The 23,194-nt window shown below is 39.2% G+C and overlaps 1 non-coding gene across 1 annotated transcript; it reads left to right on the top strand.

Annotated features, from left to right (window-relative positions):
• The first annotated feature begins 11,540 nt into the window (after window positions 1-11,540).
• On the top strand, window positions 11,541-11,648 carry LOC112759968 (small nucleolar RNA R71). Its single transcript, XR_003180428.1, has one exon. It is a non-coding gene; the product is annotated as a small nucleolar RNA R71 (small nucleolar RNA).
• Window positions 11,649-23,194: the final 11,546 nt, after the last annotated feature.

Here is a 23,194-nt window from a genome sequence, read left to right as displayed (position 1 = left end):
ATGCAGGTATTAGGTTGATGCTTGCCCCAAGATCGCATAAAGCTGTCCTGGTGCAATTTCCCTCTAATGTGCACGGTATTAGAAAGCTTCTGGGATCTTTAAGCTTTGCAGGAAAGCTTTTCAGAATGACTGCACTGCATTCTTCAGTGAGGAGAACTCTTTCAGTTTCTCTCCAATCCTTCTTATGACTCAAGATCTCTTTCATGAACTTGGCATAAGAAGGTATTTGCTCAAGTGCCTCTGCAAACGGAATCTTAATTTCAAGAGTCCTGAGATAATCTGCAAAGCGAGCAAATTGCTTATCCTGCTCCACTTGGCGGAGTTTTTGAGGATAAGGTATCTTGGCTTTATATTCATCAACCTTGGTCGCTGTAGGTTTATTTCCTACAGAAATAGTTGAAGAAGCCTTTTTAGAGGGGTTATCATCAGCACTTGTGTGTGTCTGATCCCTCTCTGGCATTTGAGTGCCAGAGTTAGAAGCTAGAGTGACGTTAGACGCCAATTTCTCATCTGTTCCTAGCGTCTGAACGCCAAAACTGTGCTTCCTTTGGGCGTTCAACGCCAGTTCCTTGCTTGTTTCTGGCGTTGAACGCCAGTCCTGAGCATGGTCTGGGCGTTCAGCGCCAGTCTTCCACCCAATTTCTGGCGTTTTAACGCCAGAATTATTTTTTCCTGGGCTCTTACTATCCTCAGATGGATTTTTGGTGGTTTTCTCATTCCTTGGCTTCCTGCTGCCTTGAGGTGGGGTATTTAATGTTTTCCCACTTCTTAATTGAACTGCTTGGCATTCTTCTGTTATTTGTTTTGACAGCTGCTGTTTTGTTTGCTTCAATTGTTCTTCCATATTTATATTAGCCATCCTTGTCTCTTGTAGTCTATCTTTGAATTCGGCTAACTGTTGTGTTAGAAAGTCCAATTGCTGATTGAATTCAGCAGCTTGTTTTACAGGACTGAGTTCAGCAGTTACTGTTTTAACCTCTTCTTTCATGGAAGGGTCACTGCTTAGGTACAGGTACTGATTTCTGGCAACTGTATCAATGAGCTCTTGAGCTTCTTCAATTGTCTTTCTCATGTGGATAGATCCACCAGCTGAGTAATCTAGAGAGATCTGAGCTCTTTCTATAAGCCCATAATAGAAGATGTCTAACTGAACCCACTTTGAAAACATTTCAGAGGGGTATTTTTGTAGCATCTCTCTGTATCTCTCCCAGGCATCATAAAGAGATTCATTATCTCCTTGTTTAAAGCCTTGGATGTCCAGCCTTAGCTGTGTCATCCGTTTCGGAGAAAAGTATTGATTCAGGAATTTTTCTGTCAGCTGTTTCCATGTCCTTATGCTAGCCTTAGGTTGGTTATTTAACCACCTCTTGGCTTGGTCTTTTACAGCAAATGAAAATAGTAATAATCTGTAGACATCCTGATATACTTTCTTATCATGTACTGTGTCAGCAATTTGTAAAAACTGTGCCAGAAACTCTGTAGGTTCTTCCTGTGGAAGACCGGAATACTGGCAGCTTTGTAGCACCATGATAATGAGTTGAGGATTCAACTCAAAGCTACTGAATCCAATGGAGGGTATGCAGATACTACTCCCATATGAAGCAGTAGAGGGGTTAGCATATGACCCCAGAGTCCTTCTGGACTGTTCATTTCCACTTAGGTCCATGATGGAGAAAGGGAGATGATAGAATAAAAAAATTATTTTTATTTATTTATTTGGAAAATAAAATAAATTAAAATAAAATAAATAAAAATGGGTGAATATTTTCGAAAAAATGAGGAGAGAGAAAGTGGTTAGGAAGTTTTGAAAAGGATATGATGATTTTTGAAAAAGGTTTGAAATTTTGAAATAAAAATCTGAATTTTAAAGGTAAATTTCGAAAATTTGCTTTAAAATAGAGAGAAAAGATATTTTTGAATTTAAAGAGGAGAGAGAAAAACAATAAGATAGCACAAGATTTAAAATTTTTAGATCTAATGCTCCTTGTTTTCAAAAATTTTGGAGGGAAAACACCAAGGAGCACCAAACTTAAAAATTTTAAGATCAAGACACAAGGAAAACTCAAGAACACTTTGAAGATTCACAAGAACACAAGAACATGAAGAAAGAATACCAAACTTAAAATTTTTAGAAAACCAAAATAAGATTTTTCGAAAACCAAAGAAAAATCAACAAGAAAACACCAAACTTAAAGTTTGGCACAAGATTTAATGTAAAAATTATTTTTGAAAAAGAATTTTAAAAAGAAGGTACCCAATTTACCAAGAACACAGACCAACGCTCTAGCCAAATGGGCAGTAAATGTAACACTTGTTTTGAAAAATATTTTTAATAACTAAGAAAAAATATTATTTTTTAAAATTTTTTTTTTGAAAAGAATATAAAAGACTCTGACCCAAAAGACAAAAATTTCCTAATCTAAGCAACAAGATTCATCGTCAGTTGTTCAAACTCAAACAATCCCCGGCAACGGCACCAAAAACTTGGTGCACGAAATTGGAAATCACAATTCTTCACAAATTTGCACAACTAACCAGCAAGTGCACTGGTCGTCCAAGTAATACCTTACGTGAGTAAGGGTCGATCCCACGGAGATTGTTGGCTTGAAGCAATCTATGGTTATCTTGTAACTCTTAGTCAGGAAAACAATAAAATAATTCACTTATCAAATTTGATTGCAAGGAATAAAAGGGCAGAATAGAAATTATACTTGTATGCAATGATGGAGAATATGTTGGAGTTTTGGAGATGCTTTGTCTTCTGAAATTCTGCTTTCCTCTGTTTCTGATTCACGCACGCACGTCCTCCTATGGCAAGCTGTGTGTTGGTGGATCACCGTTGTCAATGGCTACCATCCATCCTTCCAGTGAAAAGGGTCCAGGTGCGCTGTCACCGCACGGCTAATCATTTGCAGGTTCTCGATCGTACCGGAATAGGATTTACTATCCTTTTGCGTCTGTCACTACGCCCAGCACTCGCGAGTTTGAAGCTTGTCACAGTCATTCAATCCTTGAATCCTACTCGGAATACCACAGACAAGGTTTAGACTTTCCGGATTCTCTTGAATGCTGCCATCAATCTAGCTTATACCACGAAGATTCTGATTAAGAGATCCAAGAGATATTCATTCATTCTACGGTGAACGGAAGTGATTGTCAAGCACGCGTTTGTGGGGGAATGATGATGATTGTCACGTTCATCACATTCATGTTGAAGTGCGAATGGATATCTTAGATAGGAACATACATGTTTGAATAGAAAACAGAAATACTTGCATTAATTCATCAGGACACAGCAGAGCTCCTAACCCCCAACAATGGAGTTTAGAGACTCATGCCGTCAGAGATTACAAAGTTCAGATCTAAAATGTCATGAGATACAAAATAAATCTCTAAAAGTTGTTTAAATACTAAACTAGTAACCTAGGTTTACAGAAAATGAGTAAACTATGATAGATAGTGCAGAAATCCACTTCTGGGGCCCACTTGGTGTGTGCTGGGGCTGAGACTAAAGCTTCTCACGTGCCTGGGCTGTTTTGGGCGTTCAACGCCAGGCTGTAACGTAATTCTGGCGTTGAACTCCAACTTGTAATGTGTTTCTGGCGCTGGACGCCAGACAGTAACATGGAACTGGCGTTGAACGCCAGTTTACGTCATCTATCCTTGAGTACAGTATGGACTATTATATATTGCTGGATAGCCCTGGATGTCTACTTTCCAACGCAATTGGAAGCGCGTCAATTGGACTTCTGTAGCTCCAGAAATTCCATTCCGAGTGCAGAGAGGTTAGGATCCAACAGCATCAGCAGTCCTTTTTCAGCCTGACTCAGATTTTTGCTCAGCTCCCTCAATTTCAGCCAGAAAATACCTGAAATTACAGAAAAACAAACAAACTCATAGTAAAGTCCAGAATATGAATTTTTCCTAGAAACTAATGAAAATAAACTAAAAACTAACTAAAACATACTAAAAACTATATGAAATTAACCCCAAAACGTGTATAAAATATCCGCTCATCAATTATAAAGCTACAGATCAGCAGAAATTGAAAATCAAATTCACTACTCGATCACAATAAAGAACAACAAAGATGAAAACCAAATTCATCAAAAGGTCGACCAAACGAGGATCAAACCCAATTTCTACGAAATCGGCAAAGATGAAAAGGCGACAGAATAATGCAAGAAGTTATCGAAAGTGATCCATAGAAAGGACCTGACGAGGTCTTAATAAAAATGGGTTACTAAAAATAACTTAAAGACAGGCCGACGTAAAGAAGTCGGACCAGTCACAATAACCAAAGTTATAAAAAGTAAATCCCTGAAAAGAGGCCTGGCCAGCCCTAAAAAAAGAGGATTACTAAAAATAACTTAGAAGGGACCGACGTAAAGAAGTCGGCCCAGAACAAAAAATTATAAAAAATAATCCCTAAAAGAGACCTGACAAAGGTCCAAAAAAGAGGATCACTAAAAATAACTTAGAAGGGACCGATGTAAAGAAGTCGGCCCAGAAGAAAAAGTTATAAAAAGTAATCCCTAAAAGAGACCTGACAAAGGTCCAAAAAAGAGGATCACTAAAAATAACTTAGAAGGGACCGACGTAAAGAAGTCGGCCCAGAACAAAAAGTTATCAAAAGTAATCCCTAAAAGAGACCTGACAAAGGTCCAAAAAAAAGGATTACCAAAAATAACTTAGAAGGGACCGACATGATGAAGTCGGCCCAGAACAAAAAGTTATGAAAAGTAATCCCTAAAAGAGACCTGACAAAGGTCCAAAAAAGAGGATTACTAAAAATAGCTTACTGGTATGCGAAATTGTTACTCTGAGGTTGTAAAATTTGTTGTTCGTTCTCTCCCTGGCAATGGCGCCAACAAACTGGTGCACAATACCATGGTCCAAGCATAACTTCACAACTTCGCACAACTAACCAGCAAGTGCACTGGGTCGTCCAAGTAATAAAACATTACGTGAGTAAGGGTCGATCCCACGAAGATTGTCGGCTTGAAGCAAGCTATGGTCACCTTGTAAATCTCAGTCAGGCAGATATCAAATAGTTATGGAGTTTTCGAATATTAATAATAAATGAACAGAAAATAAAGATAGAAATACTTATGTAATTCATTGGTGGGAATTTCAGATAAGCATATAGAGGTGCGTTCGTTCCTCTGAACTTCTGCTTTCCTGCTGTCTTCATCCAATCAATCCTACTCCTTTCCATGGATGGCTTTACGTAAGGGCATCACCGTTGTCAATGGCTACTTTTCATCCTCTCTGTGAAAATGGTCCGATGCGCTGTCACTGCATGGCTAATCATCTGGAGGCATCACCGTTGTCAATGGCTGCATCCCATCCTCTCTGTGAAAATGGTCTAATGCGTTGTCACTGCATGGCTAATCATCTAGAGGTTCTCGATCATACTGGAATAGGATTTACTATTCTTTTGCGTCTGTCACTACGCCCAGCACTCGCGAGTTTGAAGCTCGTCACAGTCATTCAATCCCTAAGTCCTACTCGGAATACCACAGACAAGGTTTAGACTTTCCGGACTCTCATGAATGCCGCCATCAATCTAGCTTATACCACGAAGATTATGATTAAGAGATCCAAGAGATACTCATCCAATCTAAGGTGGAACGGAAGTGGTTGTCAGGCACGCATTCGTGGGGGAATGATGATGATTGTCACGTTCATCACATTCATATTGAAGTGCGAATGAATATCTTAGAAGCGGAATAAGTTGAATTGAATAGAAAAACAGTAGTACTTTGCATTAATTCATGAGGAACAGCAGAGCTCCACACCTTAATCTATGGAGTGTAGAAACTCTACCGTTGAAAATACATAAGTGATAAAGGTTCAGGCATGGCCGAATGGCCAGCCCCCAAACGTGATCAATATGATCCTAAGATGAACTAAAAATCATAAGATGATCCGAAGATGTCTAATACAATAGTAAAAAGTCCTATTTATACTAAACTAGTTACTAGGGTTTACAGAAGTAAGTAATTGATGCATAAATCCAATTCCGGGACCCACTTGGTGTGTGCTTGGGCTGAGCTTGAAGTTTACACGTGGAGAGGTCATTCTTGGAGTTGAACGCCAGTCTGTAACGTGTTTTTGGCGTTCAACTCTGGTTCGTGATGTGTTTCTGGTGTTTAACTCCAGAATGCAGCGTAGAACTGGCGTTCAACGCCCTTTTGCGTCATCTAAACGCGGCCAAAGTATGGACTATTATATATTTTTGGAAAGCCCTGAATGTCTACTTTCCAACGCAATTGAAAGCGCGCCATTTTGAGTTCTGTAGCTCCAGAAAATCCACTTTGAGTGTAGGGAGGTCAGAATCCAACAGCATCAGCAGTCCTTCTTCTACCTCTGAATCTGATTTTTGCTCAAGTCCCTCAATTTCAGCCAGAAAATACCTGAAATCACAGAAAAACACACAAACTCATAGTAAAGTCCAGAAATGTGAATTTAACATAAAAACTAATAAAAACATCCCTAAAAGTAACTAGATCCTATTAAAAACATACTAAAAACAATGCCAAAAAGCGTATAAATTATCCGCTCATCACAACACCAAACTTAAATTGTTGCTTGTCCCCAAGCAACTAAAAATCAAATAGGATAAAAAGAAGAGAATATACTATAAATTCCAAACTATCAATGAAACATAGCTCCAATCAGATGAGCGGGACTTGTAGCTTTTTGCCTCTTGAATAGTTTTGGCATCTCACTTTATCCATTGAGGTTCAGAATGACTGGCATCTATAGGAACTCAAAGTTCAGATAGTGTTATTCATTCTCCTAGTTCAGTATGTTGATTCTTGAACACAGCTACTTTATGAGTCTTGGTCGTGGTCCTAAGCACTTTGTTTTCCAGTATTACCACCGGATACATAAATGCCACAGACACATAACTGGGTGAACCTTTTCAGATTGTGACTCAGCTTTGCTAAAGTCCCCAATTAGAGGTGTCCAGGGTTCTTAAGCACACTCCTTTTTTGCTTTGGACCTTGACTTTAATCGCTCAGTCTCAAGTTTTCACTTGACACCTTCACGCCACAAGCACATGGTTAGGGACAGCTTGGTTTAGCCGCTTAGGCCAGGATTTTATTCCTTTTGGCCCTCCTATCCACTGATGCTCAAAGCCTTGGGATCCTTTTTATTTACCCTTGCCTTTTGGTTTTAAGGGTTATTGGCTTTTTGCTCTTGCCTTTTGGTTTTAAGAGCTTTTGGCTTTTTCTGCTTGCTTTTTCTCTTCTCTTTTTTTTTTTGCCATTTTTTTTCTTTTTTTTTCTGCAAGCTTTTTGTATTCACTGCTTTTTCTTGCTTCAAGAATCATTTTTATGATTTTTCAGATTATCAAATAACATGTCTCCTTGTCATCATTCTTTCATGAGCCAACATATTTAACATTCATGAACAACAACTTCAAAAGACATATGCACTATTCAGGCATTCATTCAGAAAACAAGAAGCATTGTCACCACATCAATATAATTAAACTAAGTTCACGGATAAATTCAAAACTCATGTACTTCTTGTTCTTTTGAATTAAAACATTTTTCATTTAAGAGAGGTGATGGATTCATAGGACATTCATATCTTTAAGACAAAGTTACTAAATACTAATGATCATGTAATAAGACACAAGCATGAATAAGTACTTAACGAAAAACAGAGAATGTAAGAACAAAGAATGAGTCCACCTTAGTGATGGTGGCGTTTTCTCCTTGAGGAACCAATGATGTCCTTGAGCTCTTCTATGTCTCTTCCTTGTCTTTGTTGCTCCTCCCTCATTGCTTTTTGATCTTCTCTAATTTCATAAAGGATGATGGAGTGCTCTTGATGTTCCACCCTTAATTGTCCCATGTTGGAACTTAATTCTCCTAGGGAGGTGTTGATTTGCTCCCAAAAACTCTGTGGAGGAAAGTGCATCCCTTGAGGTATCTCAGGGATTTCTTGATGATGAGCTTCCTCACGTGTTTCTTGAGCTCCATGAATGGGCTCTCTTGTTTGCTCCATCCTTTTCTTAGTGATGGGCTTCTCTTCCTCAATGGGAATGTCTCCTTCTATGTCAATCCCAGCCGAATTGCATAGATGGCAAATGAGGTGAGGAAAAGCTAACCTTGCCATAGTGGAGGACTTGTCAGCCACTTTGTAGAGTTCTTGAGGTATAATCTCATGAACCTCCACCTCTTCTCCAATCATGATGCTATGGATCATGACGGCCCGGTCTATAGTAACTTCAGACTGGTTGCTAGTGGAAATGATTGAGCGTTGAATGAACTCCAACCATCCTCTAGCTACAGGCTTAAGGTCCAGTCTTCTCAGTTGAACCGGTTTGCCTTTTGAGTCAATCTTCCATTGAGCTCCTTCCACACATATGTCCATGAGGACTTGGTCCAACCTTTAATCAAAATTGACTCTCCTTGTGTAGGGACGTGCGTTCTCTTCCATCATTGGCAAGTTGAACGCCAACCTTACATTTTCCGGACTAAAATCTAAGTAATTTCCCCTAACCATAGTGAGATAATTCTTTGGGTTCGGGTTCTTACTTTGATCATGGTTCCTAGTGATCCATGCATTAGCATAGAACTCTTGAACCATTAGAATTCCGACTTGTTGGATGGGGTTTGTTAGAATTTCCCAACTTCTTCTATGGATCTCATGTCGGATCTCCGGATACTCATTTCTCTTGAGTTTGAAAGGGACCTTGGGGATCACCTTCTTCTTGGCCACAACATCATAGAAGTGGTCTTGATGGGCTTTGGAGATGAATCTTTCCATCTCCCATGACTCGGAGGTGGAAGCTTTTGTCTTCTCTTTTCCTTTTCTAGAGGATTCTCCGGTCTTGGGTGCCATCAATGGTAATGGAAAAACAAAAAGCTTATGCTTTTACCACACCAAACTTAGAATATTGCTCGCCCTTGAGCAAGAGAAGAAAGAAAAGATGAAGAAGAAGAAGAAAATATGGAGGAGATGAGGGAGAGGTGTATTCGGCCAAGAAGGGGAAGAGGGAGTTGTGTTGTGTGAAAATGAAGAAGAATGGAAGGCTTTATATAGGGAAGGGAGGGGGGGTTAAGTTTCGGCCATATAGGGTGGGTTTGGGTGGGAAATTGATTTTGAATTTTGAAGGTAGGTGGAGTTTATGAGGTAGGTTTATGGGGAAGAGTGGATGGATGTGAGTGGTGAAGTGGTGATAGGGAAGAGAGATTGAGGTGATTGGTGAAGAGTTTTGGGGAAGAGTGTTTATTGGGAAGAGAGGATGAACATTGAGAAGAGAGAAGAGAATGAGTGGTGGTAGGTGGGAATCCTGTGGGGTCCACAGATCCTGAGGTGTCAAGAAATTGCATCCCTGCACCAATTAGGCATGTAAAATGCCTTTGCATGCAATTCTGGCATTTAAATGCCGAATTTATGCTTGTTCTGGGCGTTCAGCGCCCAGATGTAGCATATTTCTGGCGTTGAACGCCAGCCAGGTGCTTGTTTCTGGCGTTCAGCGCCATCTCTTCCTCAGTGTGCATTTCTGGCGTCTGAACACCAGGATGCTGCTTGTTTCTAGCGTTCAACGCCAGATCCATGCTCTGTTCTGGCATTGAACGCCAGCCAGATGCTCCTTACTGGCGTTTAAACGCCAGTAAGATCATCCTCCAGGGTGTGATTTTTCTTCTGCTGTTTTTGATTCTGTTTTTGATTTTTCTATTTATTTTGTGACTCCACATGATCATGAACCTAATAAAACATGAAAGAACAATAAAAATAGAATTAGATAAATAAAAATTAGGTTGCCTCCCAACAAGCGCTTCTTTAATGTCAATAGCTTGACAGTGGGCTCTCATGGAGCCTCACAGATGTTCAGAGCATTGTTGAGACTTCCCAACACCAAACTTAGAGTTTGGATATGGGAGTTCAACACCAAACTTAGAGTTTGGTTGTGGCCTCCCAACACCAAACTTAGAGTTTGACTGTGGGGGCTCTGGTTGACTCTGTTTTGAGAGAAGCTTACTGTGCCTCTTTTCCATGTTTACAGAAGGATGTTCTTGAGTTTTAAACTCAAGGGAGTCCTCATTCAATTGAAGGACTAGTTCACCTCTGTTAACATCAATCACAGCTCTTGCTGTGGCTAGGAAGGGTCTTCCAAGGATGATGGATTCATCCTCATCCTTCCCAGTATCTAGGATTATGAAATCAACAAGGATGTAAAGGCCTTCAACCTTTCCTAATATGTCCTCTACTTGTCCATAAGCCTATTTTCTTGAGTTGTCTGCCATCTCTAATGAGATTTTAGCAGCTTGTACCTCAAAGATTCCAAGTTTTTCCATTACAGAGAGTGGCATGAGGTTTATACCTGACCCAAGGTCACATAGAGCCTTCTCAAAGGTTATGGTGCCTATGGTACAAGGTATTAGGAACTTTCCAGGATCCTGTTTCTTCTGAGGCAATCTCAGTTGATCCAATGCATTTAGTTCATTGGTGAACAGGGGAGGTTCATCTCCCCAAGTCTCTTTACCAAATAAATTGGCATTCAGCTTCATGATTGCACAAAGGAACTTGGCAACTTGCTCTTCTGTAACATCTTCATTCTCTTCAGAAGAGGAATACTCGTCAGAGCTCATGAATGGCATAAGGAGGTTCAATGGAATCTCTATGGTCTCTAGATGAGTCTCAGATTCCTTTGGTTCCTCAGAGGAAAACTCCTTATTGATCACTAGACGTCCCAGGAGGTCTTCCTCCTTGGGATTCACGTCCTCCCCTTCCTCCTTGGATTCGGCCATGATAGTTATATCAATGGCCTTGCACTCTCCTTTTGGATTTTCTTCTGTATTGCTTGGGAGAGAACTAGGAAGGGTTTCAGTGATCTTCTTACTCAGCTGGCCCACTTGTGCCTCCAAATTTCTAATGGAGGACCTTGTTTCATTCATGAAACTCACAGTGGCCTTAGATAGATCAGAGACTAAGTTTGCTAAATTAGAGGTATTTTGTTCAGAGTTCTCTGTCTGTTGCTGAGTGGATGATGGAAAAGGCTTGCTATTGTTAAACCTGTTTCTTCCACCATTATTAAAGCCTTGTTGAGGCTTTTGTTGATCCTTCCATGAGAGATTTGGGTTTTTTCTCCATGAGGGGTTATAGGTGTTTCCATAAGGTTCACCCATATAATTTACCTCTGCTATTGTAGGGTTCTCAGGATCATAAGCTTCTTCTTCAGAAGATGCCTCTTGAGTACTGTTGGATGCAGCTTGCATTCTATTCAGACTCTGAGAAATCATATTGACTTGCTGAGTCAATATTTTATTCTGAGCTAATATAGCATTCAGAGTATCAATTTCAAGAACTCCCTTCTTCATAGGCATCCCATTACTCACAGGGTTCCTCTCAGAAGTGTACATGAACTGGTTATTAGCAACCATGTCAATGAGTTCTTGAGCTTCTGCAGGCGTTTTCTTTAGGTGAATGGATCCACCTGCAGAAGTATCCAATGACATCTTAGCTAATTCAGACAGACCATCATAGAATATATCCAGGATAGTCCATTCTGAAAGCATGTCAGAAGGACACTTTTTGGTCAGTTCCTTGTATCTCTCCCAAGCTTCATAGAGGAATTCACCTTCTTTCTGTTTGAAGGTTTGAACATCCACTCTAAGCTTACTCAGCTTTTGGGGAGGAAAGAACTTGGCTAAGAAAGCCTTGACCAGCTTATCCCAAGAGTTCAGGCTATCCTTAGGTTGAGAGTCCAACCACACTCTAGCTCTGTCTCTTACAGCAAACGGGAAAAGCATGAGCCTGTAGACTTCAGGATCTACTCCATTACTCTTAACAGTATCACAGATCTGCAAGAATTCAGTTAAGAACTAAAAAGGATCTTCAGATGGAAGTCCATGAAACTTGCAGTTTTGTTACATCAGAGAAACTAATTGAGGTTTCAGCTCAAAATTGTTTGCTCTAATGGTAGGGATGGAGATGCTTCTTCCATGTAAATTGGAATTAGGTGCAGTAAAGTCACCAAGCATCTTCCTTGCATTATTATTATTTTCGGCTGCCATATCCTCTTCTTGTTCGAAAGTTCCTGCAAGGTTGTCTCTGGATTGTTGTATTTTAACTTCTCTTAGTTTCCTTTTCAGAGTCCTTTCAGGTTCAATGTCTGCTTCAACAAGAATGTTCTTGTCCTTGCTCCTGCTCATATGAAAAAGAAGGAACAGAAAAATAATAATAATAGGGATCCTTTTTACCCAGGTATAGAGGTTCTCCTGTGTGAGTAGAAGAAGAAAAGAATGTACTGTAAAGAAGGAAAGAAAAGAAAATTCGAACACAGATGGAAGAGGGGGTTCGAATTTGGGTGAGATGAAGTGTTAGTAGATGAATAAATAAATAGAAGAAGATGAGGGAGAGGGAATTTCGAAAATTAGAATTTAAAGTTTTAAAGTTAAATTTTGAAAATAATTTTTGAAAAAGGTTAGTAATTTTCGAAAATTAGGAATGAAATAAAATTAAAATTAAAGTTTAAGCAATTAATTAATTAAAAAGAATTTTTGAAAAAGAGGGAGGTATTTTCGAAAATTAGAGAGGGATAGTTAGTTAGGTAGTTTTGAAAGAGATAAGAAGATAAGAAGTTAGAAAAGATATTTTAAAATTGAATTTTTGAAAAAGATATGTTTTAAAAAGATATGATTTCGAAAAAAGATAAGATAAAAAGATATTTTTGAAAAGACATAATTGAAATTAGTTTTGAAAAAGATTGATTTTTAAAATCACAATTAATGACTTGATTCACAAGAAATCACAAGATATGATTCTAGAACTTAAAGTTTGAATCTTTCTTAACAAGTAAGTAACAAACTTGAAATTTTTGAATCAAAACATTAATTGTTGATGATATTTTTGAAAATATGATATAAAATTAAGAAAAAGATTTTTGAAAAATATTTTTAGAATTTTCGAAAATGAATAAAAAAATGAAAAAGATTTGATTTTTGAAAAAGATTTTGAAAAGATAAGATTTTTAAATTGAAAATTTGATTTGACTCATAAAAAAAAACTAAATTTTAAAAATTTTTTAAAAAGTCAACTCAAATTTTCGAATTTTATGAGAGAAAAAAAGGGAAAGATATTTTTTGATTTTTTTTTTGAATTTTTAATGATGAAAGAGAAAAACATGAAAAAGACTCAATGCATGAAAATTTTGGATCAAAACATGTGATGCATGCAAGAACACTATGAATGTCAAGATGAACACCAAGAACACTTTGAATGTCAAGATGAACACCAAGAACATATTTTTGAAAAAATTTCAAGAAAAGAAAACATGCAAGACACCAAACTTAGAAACTTTTCATGTATAGACACTATGAATGCAAGAATGCATATGAAAAACAAGAAAAGACACAAAACAAGAAAATATGAAGATCAATCAAGAAGGTTTATCAAGAACAACTTGAAGATCATGATGAATGCAATGCATGAATGCAATTTTCGAAAAATGCAAGATGAGTATGCAATTGACACCAAACTTAAAAATTGACTCAAGACTCAAACAAGAAACACAAAATATTTTTTATTTTTATGATTTTATTAATTTTTTTTGGACTTTTGTATATTATTTTCGAAAAACATATAGGAAAAAGAAAATAAGGATTTCAAAATTTTTTATATGAATCCCAGGAATCTTTCAATGTTAGCCTAAAGCTCCAATCCAAGGGTTAGACATGGCTTACTAGCCAGCCAAGCTTCAGCGGTACAAGCAATTCCCTAACATGTGGAGGCCTCAGTCCAAAAGAATTTAGACATGGCTCTACAGCCAGCCAGGCTTCAACATGCTTCATGAAACTCTAGAATTCATTCTTAAAAATTCTGAAGAACAATATATTTTTGAAAAGATTTAAAAAAATTTTTTTTTTCGAAAATAAAGGAAAAAATTTTTGAAAGATTTTTGAAAAATTTTTGAAAATTTTTTTGAAAACAAAACAAAAAGAAAATTACCCAATCTGAGCAACACGATGAACCGTCAGTTGTCCAAACTCGAACAATCCCCGGCAACGGCGCCAAAAACTTGGTATGCGAAATTGTTACTCTGAGGTTGTAAAATTTGTTGTTCGTTCTCTCCCTGGAAATGGCGCCAACAAACTGGTGCACAATACCATGGTCCAAGCATAACTTCACAACTTCGCACAACTAACCAGCAAGTGCACTGGGTCGTCCAAGTAATAAAACCTTACGTGAGTAAGGGTCGATCCCACGGAGATTGTCGGTTTGAAGCAAGCTATGGTCACCTTGTAAATCTCAGTCAGGCGGATATCAAATAGTTATGGAGTTTTCGAATATTAATAATAAATGAACAGAAAATAAAGATAGAAATACTTATGTAATTCATTGGTGGGAATTTCAGATAAGCATATAGAGGTGCGTTCGTTCCTCTGAACCTCTGCTTTCATGCTGTCTTCATCCAATCAATCCAACTCCTTTCCATGGCTGGCTTTACGTAAGGGCATCACCGTTGTCAATGGCTACTTTTTATCCTCTCTGTGAAAATGGTTCGATACGCTGTCACTGCATGGCTAATCATCCGGAGGCATCACCGTTGTCAATGGCTGCATCCCATCCTCTCTGTGAAAATGGTCCAATGCGTTGTCACTGCATGGCTAATCATCTAGAGGTTCTCGATCATACTGGAATAGGATTTACTATCCTTTTGCGTCTGTCACTACGCCCAGCACTCGCGAGTTTGAAGCTCGTCACAGTCATTCAATCCCTGAGTCCTACTCGGAATACCACAGACAAGGTTTAGACTTTCCGAACTCTCAAGAATGCCGCCATCAATCTAGCTTATACCACGAAGATTCTGATTAAGAGATCCAAGAGATACTCATCCAATCTAAGGTGGAACGGAAGTGGTTATCAGGCACGCGTTCGTGGGGGAATGATGATGATTGTCACGTTCATCACATTCATATTAAAGTGCGAATGAATATCTTAGAAGCGGAATAAGTTGAATTGAATAGAAAAACAGTAGTACTTTGCATTAATTCATGAGGAACAGCAGAGCTCCACACCTTAATATCTGGAGTGTAGAAACTCTACCGTTGAAAATACATAAGTGATAAAGGTTCAGGCATGGCCGAATGGCCAGCCCCCAAACGTGATCAATATGATCCTAAGATGAACTAAAAATCATAAGATGATCCGAAGATGTCTAATACAATAGTAAAAAGTCCTATTTATACTAAACTAGTTACTAGGGTTTACAGAAGTAAGTAATTGATGCATAAATCCACTTCCGGGGCTCACTTGGTGTGTGCTTGGGCTGAGCTTGAAGTTTACACGTGGAGAGGTCATTCTTGGAGTTGAACGCCAGTTTGTAACGTGTTTCTGGCGTTCAACTCTGGTTCGTGACGTCTTTCTGGCGTTTAACTCCAGACTGCAGCGTAGAACTGGCGTTCAACGCCCTTTTGCGTCATCTAAACGCGGCCAAAGTATGGACTATTATATATTTCTGGAAAGCCCTAAATGTCTACTTTCCAACGCAATTGGAAGCGCGCCATTTTGAGTTCTGTAGCTCCAGAAAATCCACTTTGAGTGTAGGGATGTCAGAATCCAACAGCATCAGCAGTCCTTCTTCTACCTCTGAATCTGATTTTTGCTCAAGTCCCTCAATTTCAGCCAGAAAATACCTGAAATCACAGAAAAACACACAAACTCATAGTAAAGTCCAGAAATGTGAATTTAACATAAAAACTAATAAAAACATCCCTAAAAGTAACTAGATCCTATTAAAAACATACTAAAAACAATGCCAAAAAGCGTATAAATTATCCGCTCATCACTTAGTAGGGACCGACATGATGAAGTCGGCCCAAAACAAAAAGTTATAAAAAGTAATCCCTAAAAGAGACCTGACAAAGGTCCAAAAAAGAGGATTACTAAAAATAACTTAGAAGGGACCGACATGATGAAGTCAGCCCAGAACAAAAAGTTATAAAAAGTAATCCCTAAAAGAGACCTGATAAAGGTCCAAAAAAGAGGATTACTAGAAATAACTTGGAAGGGACCGACATGAGGAAGTCGGCCCGAAACAAAATGGATTACTAGAAATAACTTCAGGCCGAAATAAAGAAGTCGGCCAACAGAAGGCACGAAAGTTGGACCCAGAAATCCATGACCTCAAAGGAATCAAGCTACAAGTATGAAAGTACAAAGGCAACCAAAAGAGGTCGGACAACAAAGTTCCAACGCTTTCAAAAAACCTAGAAGGTGTCAGATAGGCGCAGACAAGCATATTACGATAGGAACAAGTTATGATAATAAGAACAAGACTCAAGAGGCCACCAAAAGTCAGCCCCAAAAGCTTAAGAAACTACTTTGTTTTTTTTCAAAGAAAGTTGCTAACAGAAAAGCAACTAAAGGTGTCCAGCAATTAGAAACCACAAGTTACAAAACATAAAAAGTTTAAAGCCCACAAGCCAGGCCATATACAAAAACATCTAGAATAATCATAGAGGATCCAAAGAGTTCCAGTCACAGCATCACGAGGTGAAGGAGGACGAGTCTGAAGAGGCACTGCATCTACCGTCCCATCATCTCGGTTCAGGACCTGACAATCGGAATCCGATCTGGGATGACCAACCTCAGCTGAAGGAGTTGAAGAAGTTAGAGCAACAGGGAACTTGGCAGCAGGCACAGGAGGAGGCTCGACGTCGTCATCATCATCAGGATCATCAGGGACAATTTTACCGTCCTTCACAATGTTGTCCAAGCTGAAGAGAGAGAGATCAAGTTCGGGTGCAAGAACTCGAACTTGATCCTTCAAATTCTCATAAGCAGCATTGACACTGCCCACAAGATGACCCTAGAGCTCGGCATAATTAGCTCGGGCAGACTTCAAATCTTTCCTAAGACGCATCATCTCCCTATAGGTCGTGACATAGCTCTCCTTATGCTTTAACACTGTATCCTCAGCCAACTTTGCAGAAGCCGCCAAGGCAATAGCTCTAGTCTTTTCACCCTCCAACTATTTCTCCAACTTGGTCACCTTCACCTCGAGCTCCTCCTTTAAACCCTTAATCCGGTCAAACTCTGATTTGGCCTCCTCCATAAAGGCCTTCGTTGCATGAATAGGAAGATCTTGGGCGGTTCGATACAGAGCTGCTCCCATATGTGCCATCTTGATGCTGCTCCGAGTAATAAAATCCAAGGTTAAGTTCGATTTTGGTCCCCAACGTAGAGGACAAAAATCGGAATCGTCCCCAACTTTATTTTTGCTACAAAAATGGTCCCCAAAGTTTCAGTTTGTTTTAAAATCATCCTTTTTACCAATTTTATTTTTTTATTACTAAATTACCCCTCAATAAAAAATTATAAAATAAAATAAAAAAAAGAAAGAAAGGGATAACAAAAGCAGGGGGTGAGGAGAGAGAGAAAGGGGAGGGGCGTGAGAAAAGAAGGGGGGAGGAGGAGGAGGAGGGGGAGAGAAGGGGGACCGCCGCCCTGCCATGCTGCTGCCCTGCCGCCTGCCGTACCGCACCACACCACCACAGCGCTGCCGCCCTGCTGCCTGCCATCACAGCACCATCACCAGCTTCTTCTTCTTCTTCTTCTTCTTCTTCTTCTTCTTCTTCTTCTTCTTCTTCTTCTTCTTCTTCTTCTTCTTCTTCTTCTTCTTCTTCTCTGCCACTGCTCTTCCTCCTCGCCCTCACTGTCTGCCGCTTCTTCTTCTTCTTCTTCTTCTGTGAACTGGATTTTTTGTAAAATTTCTGAATTTTTTGTGAAATATTGTTGTTACTGAATTTGGCTTGAATTTAGAATATTGTTGGATCGGGGGAGAGAAAGAAGGGGGGTTATGCGAAAAGAAACGGGGGGAGGGGAAGGAAAGGGAAGAAGGGGGAGGGAGGGGTGTTGAGGAAGAAGAGGGGAGGGGTTTTATGCGTAAAGTAAAGGGAAAAGGGGGAAGGGGTTATGCGAAGGGAGAAGGGGGGAGGGGGTTCGGGAAGAAGAGGGGGAAGGGTCTTTGCTGTCGCCGCCGCCGTTCTTTACCGCTGCTCTTCTCTGCTTTTGCTTCCATCATTCTTCTTCTTCTTTCATTCTGCTTCTATTATATTTGCTGATTTTTATTATTGTTGTTTCTGGTTGATTCTGATTCTGATTGATTATATTATTTCATTGTTATTGTTGTTCTTTTTCTATTTCTACTTGATTTCATTGTTGATTTATTGTTGTTGTTGTCCTGCTGCTGTTTCTGTTTGATTAATTGTTGTTGTAGCTTTTGGTTCTGTTTCTACTTGTGCTTCTACTGGTGCTTCTGCATAATTTTGGGGAAGAAGGGGAAGAAGAGGGGAGGAAGGTGCTTCTGCTGGTGCTTTTGCATAATTTTGGGGAAGAAGAGGGGAGGAGGGGAGGGAGGTGCTCCTACATAATTTTAGGGAAGAAGAGGAAGAAGAGGGGAGGGAGGGAGGGAGGGGTATTTTTGTCCAAGGGACAATTTTAAAACAAACTGAAACTTTTGGAGACTATTTTGTAGCAAAAAAAAAGTTGGAGACGATTCTGATTTTTAGCCTCTACGTTGGGGACCAAAATCGAACTTAACCCTAAAATCCAAATTATGAAGAAGAGAGAGACATCGTCAGTAGGAATGACACCATAAGGAGCAATCTGTTGGTCAACAAACCCAACAACATCGAAATCAGGGGCTTCTAAATTAAAGGGCTCAACAGTCCGAGGTCTTTTTGAAGGGGGAATAGCCGTAGGAGAGGAGAAAGTAGCAGAAGCCTGGGGAGGATCAAGCACATGGACCCGAGGGGTAGGGATCATCCTTCTCGGGCCAGGAGAGCTCGGTACGGACTGTTTGGGAGGAACACGAGAAGACCCTTCCCCAGCCCCTTTGGCCGAGATGTTTTGGGCCGTAGTAGCCTTCCTCGCCTTTTTAAAGGCTTTCATAGAGTCATTATTCTTGGCCATCTCTGAAAAACAAAATCAACCATAGAAGCAGGTTACAAGCTGCTAAAAGAAGGAAGCAAAGTAAAGTATAGCAAAATATAATGAATACCCAGCACAATTCAGACAAGGGATGGATCTCCCAAAAACTTCTTAGTATCAAGATGGGGAGGTTCCCCCCAAATATCCTCCAAGACATTTACAAAATCCTGCTCGACCTCGTCCAACATCTCCCAAGTATACTGATAAACCCATATTTTATGATGTATCTTGTGCTCAATTGAGTATTTTTATCAACTCTTCACCCACTTATTCATGTAAATTGCATGCTTTTACAATTCCTTCCTTATTTTATGATATATGTGAAAATATATTTCCTATGCTTTAAAAATATTAATTTTAATTACCCTTTATTACCATTCCATGCCGTGATATGTGTGTTAAGTATTTTCAGGCTTCATAGGATAGGAATGGCTTAGAAGACAGATACAAAAATAGAAAGAAAGCACAAAATGGAGTTTTGAAGAAAAGGCAGCGACGCGTACGCGTGGACGACGCGGATGCATGCCTAGTGCAAAATAGCAGCGACGCGTACGCGTGGATGACGCAGACGCGTGCCTTGAGCATAACACAAATGACGCGAACGCGTGACCCATGCGTACGCGTGATAGACGCCACGTGCAGAAATCTGCAGAAAATGCCCTCAGTGATTTCTAGGCCCTTTTTCGGCCCAAATCCAAGCCAGAAATACAGAATATAAGCCAGAGAATGGGGGAATCAAAGAGGACGGGCAATAGACAATTCATACAACATTCATATTCATAATTTTAGGTTTTTAGATGTAGTTTTTTAGAGAGAGAGGCTCTCTCCTCTCTCTTAGGATTAGGATTTAGGATTTCTATTATGATTAGGCTACTTCCCTTCAATCATAGGTTCAATGTTCCTTTAATTTATTTTCTACTTTTATTTATTCTATTACTTTAATTGTTATTTATCTTTCCAAATTGGCTTATGAACTTTCCTATGTCAGAATTGATATCTTTATTTAAATACAATTTGAGGTATTCCAGATTTGATATTTCTTTCTTTTATTTATGTTACTGCTGCTTCCAATCTGAAGGCATTTTCATTCGAGTAGATTTTCTTCCCTTTTGGCTTTGGTTAAGTGATTGGTAACACTTGAGTTATCAGACTCAGCAGTTGATTGGAAGTTGGGATTGCTGATTGATTTGGATCCCTCTAAAGCTAGTCTTTTCATAGGAGTTTACTAGGACTTGAGGAATCAAGTTAATTAGTCCACTTGACTTTCCTTTATTTAGTAAGGATTAACTAAGTGGGAGCAAATTCCAATTCTCATCACACCTGATAAGGATAACCAGGATAGGATTTCCAGTTCTTATACCTTGCCAAGAGATTTTTTAATTATTAATTTATTTTTCTTGTCATTTAAATTACTTGTTCCTTATTTCAAAAAAAACCAAAAACATATACTCACAATGCGATTATTTTTATAAAAATTCTATTGGGTTTGCTTTAGTATCAAACAAGTTTTTGTACAAAAGGATTCTCTGTTGGTTTAGAAACTATACTCACAACGTGGTTATTTTTATAAAAATTCTTTACTAGTAGAAATCAGTTCGTCATATACCTAGACACCACTACACTCTTCTGCCATTCTAAGGGAAAGTGGGGCTTGCCATTCTCATCCAAAAAGAAAGGACAAGCTCCTTCAATGGCTCGGATCTTAAAAAAGTAATTCTTAAAATCCCGAAAAGACTCATCATACATGAAAAAAACTTTGTGTCCCTGGGCAGACCTAAAAGAAATCCAAGAAGCCTTCTTTTTGGTAGTCCGAGGCTTGGTCAACACAAAAAGATACAGAAAAAGAGTTTGAGAAGGTTTAACATCAAATTCTTGACAAACCAACTGAAAAATCTTGATGAAACCCCAAAAATTCAGATGAAGCTGAGATGGGGCCACATTACACGACCATAACAGGTCGGTCTCAAAAGGAGTGAAGGAAAGGGTGATGTTCATCTGGCTAAAAAAGAAGTCGTATGCATAGAAAAAGGGACGCTCTCCCTGGGTCAAAACAGGGAAGCAAACCCTTTCATCATAATCAGGTGCTACCAATTCATAGTTGTTCTCCTGATCCCTACTACTACAGATTCGGTGATGTTTCCTAAGCTCCACACAAAATTCAGAATTAGCTAGAGAAACACACAGTAACATAAGGGAGTCCAACCAGTCGAACATCCCCTCAGGAACTTTAGAAGACGCCTCGATAATATTTTTCCGAGAAGACATGGCCAACTAGTCCTACAAACAAGAAAAGAAAAGGGATTACTAACCAAATACAGCTCGGGCGATATCAAAACAACTCGGATAATATGACTCAGAGCAATACAAACAATAAAAGGAAAGCCCCAAGACACACACCAAGGTCCAGGGGCATCCTTTGGAGGCAATGACATAGAGCAACAGACTCAGAAAAGCCTACAGAGGCTAAAACATCCCAGCAAAAGACTCTAAGCAACGCTTCAAGAAGAAAAATGCAAATCAAAGCAAGATTATCAAAAGACCATCGTCCTCTACAAAGCTATCTCAACAAAAGAAAAACCCGCTCTCAACCAACACTCCAAGAAGAAAAAACCAAATAAAGACACCTCTCAACTACAGTGTCAGTCTATCAGCAAAAAGAACTGCCAAGTAACAAAACATGCCCAGGGGAAATCATTAAAGACGGAAACCCTTTTTCAGAATCAAAACGAGCCATTATCCCAAAAGCTACAAAATCAAAAAAAGACAGAAGCAGGCAACAAATATGCAAAGCCCTAAAAAGCTTCAACCATCGGGAGAAATGCCAAGAGTATACATAAGAAGCCAGGAAAAACACATCACAGAGACAAACAAGCACAAAAAAATACGAAAAGGATCAAGCTTTCCAACATACACTCAAGCAAAATCAAAACTTTACCAAGAAATAAGAACAATGCAAAGGAAGAACAACGGAAAAGAGAACCTACTTGAAAAAAGGAGAAGCTTCGAAGAAATTGAAGACGGAGAGACAGAATCGCCTTTCGAGCAAAGAAAAACACCAACAATCACCAAACGGCATCGCAGAGAGAAACGCGAAAATGCAAGTCTCAGGCAAAACAGAAAGGTAGAAAGCAAAGGGGGAAGTTACGGCAAAGAAATAGAGAAGAGAAATCGTTTTTTGTGAAAAAGTTCAAAATGAACGTGGGAGGCAAAGAAACGAAGCATTAAAAGAATTAATGAGGTTTTTAAACCCTCGCGCATTCCAAAAGCAAGGAGACGCGCGTTTTCAAAAGAATGAAAATTCAAAGAAAAACGTTTCACATTTAAAGGAGAATTCTACAAAGAAGAAGTCGACAAAATGCTCGAGTTCGGCTTCACCATAAAAGGATTGAAGTCCTAAAAATAAAGACTCGACCTCAAAAGGAAGACCGCACTCGAGCAGGGGCATTGTTCGTACCCTGGGTCAAGTTCTCCGACCCGGGATGTTTGGAGACAAAGTCAACCGGCCTCTTCAGGTCAGATTATCCGACCTCTTCTCAAAGAGCTCGGCCAAATCACCAGAAAAGCCCAATAAGGGCCCAAACAGAGGAACACGACCCAAATCCAAAGGCATCCCAAGCCTATAGAGATAAGGTCGGTTCCCTTAAAGATAAGATGACTTCACTCAAAAGATAAGATGAGATGAGATAACTATCTTATCTTTAGAAAGGTCACTCCACACTACTATAAATACACTGGAGCACCCAGGCATAACTCATACTCTAATTCTACTAAAAAACCTGCTTAATACCCTTGCTAACTTAAGCATCGGAGTCCCTTGCAGGTACCACAACCCTCCGGTGACAAAGGATCAGCGGCATAGCCAGTCCAACAAGTAGGACGCGACAGCTCCGGCCGCCACCCTCCAGCTGGACACGTCATCTCCGACCAATACAGAAGATCTCGTCCGAGATCGACTTACAGTTTTAGGTAACCTTCGGAACAATGTGCATTGATATGTTATGCTTTAAAAAAAATAAAAATAAAAATAAAATAAAAATAAAAATAAAAATAAAAAAATCCATATAATTAAATAATTAAATAAGGGGACACAAAATTACCCCAGTATTAAGTTTAGTAAAAATCAATGCACATGTGATAAAATTAAAAATGATTTGCTACATGAGTATGTGATACAAAAGTGGAAAATTTGGATAGTTAGGCATAATGTTAGAGTTATATAGAATATGTGTAT

This window comes from Arachis hypogaea, chromosome 16 (genome assembly GCF_003086295.3).
Source record: "Arachis hypogaea cultivar Tifrunner chromosome 16, arahy.Tifrunner.gnm2.J5K5, whole genome shotgun sequence".
Taxonomy (NCBI): domain Eukaryota; kingdom Viridiplantae; phylum Streptophyta; class Magnoliopsida; order Fabales; family Fabaceae; genus Arachis; species Arachis hypogaea.
Note: the sequence above shows the minus strand (reverse complement) of the source record. Positions and strands in the feature narration are given on the sequence as shown.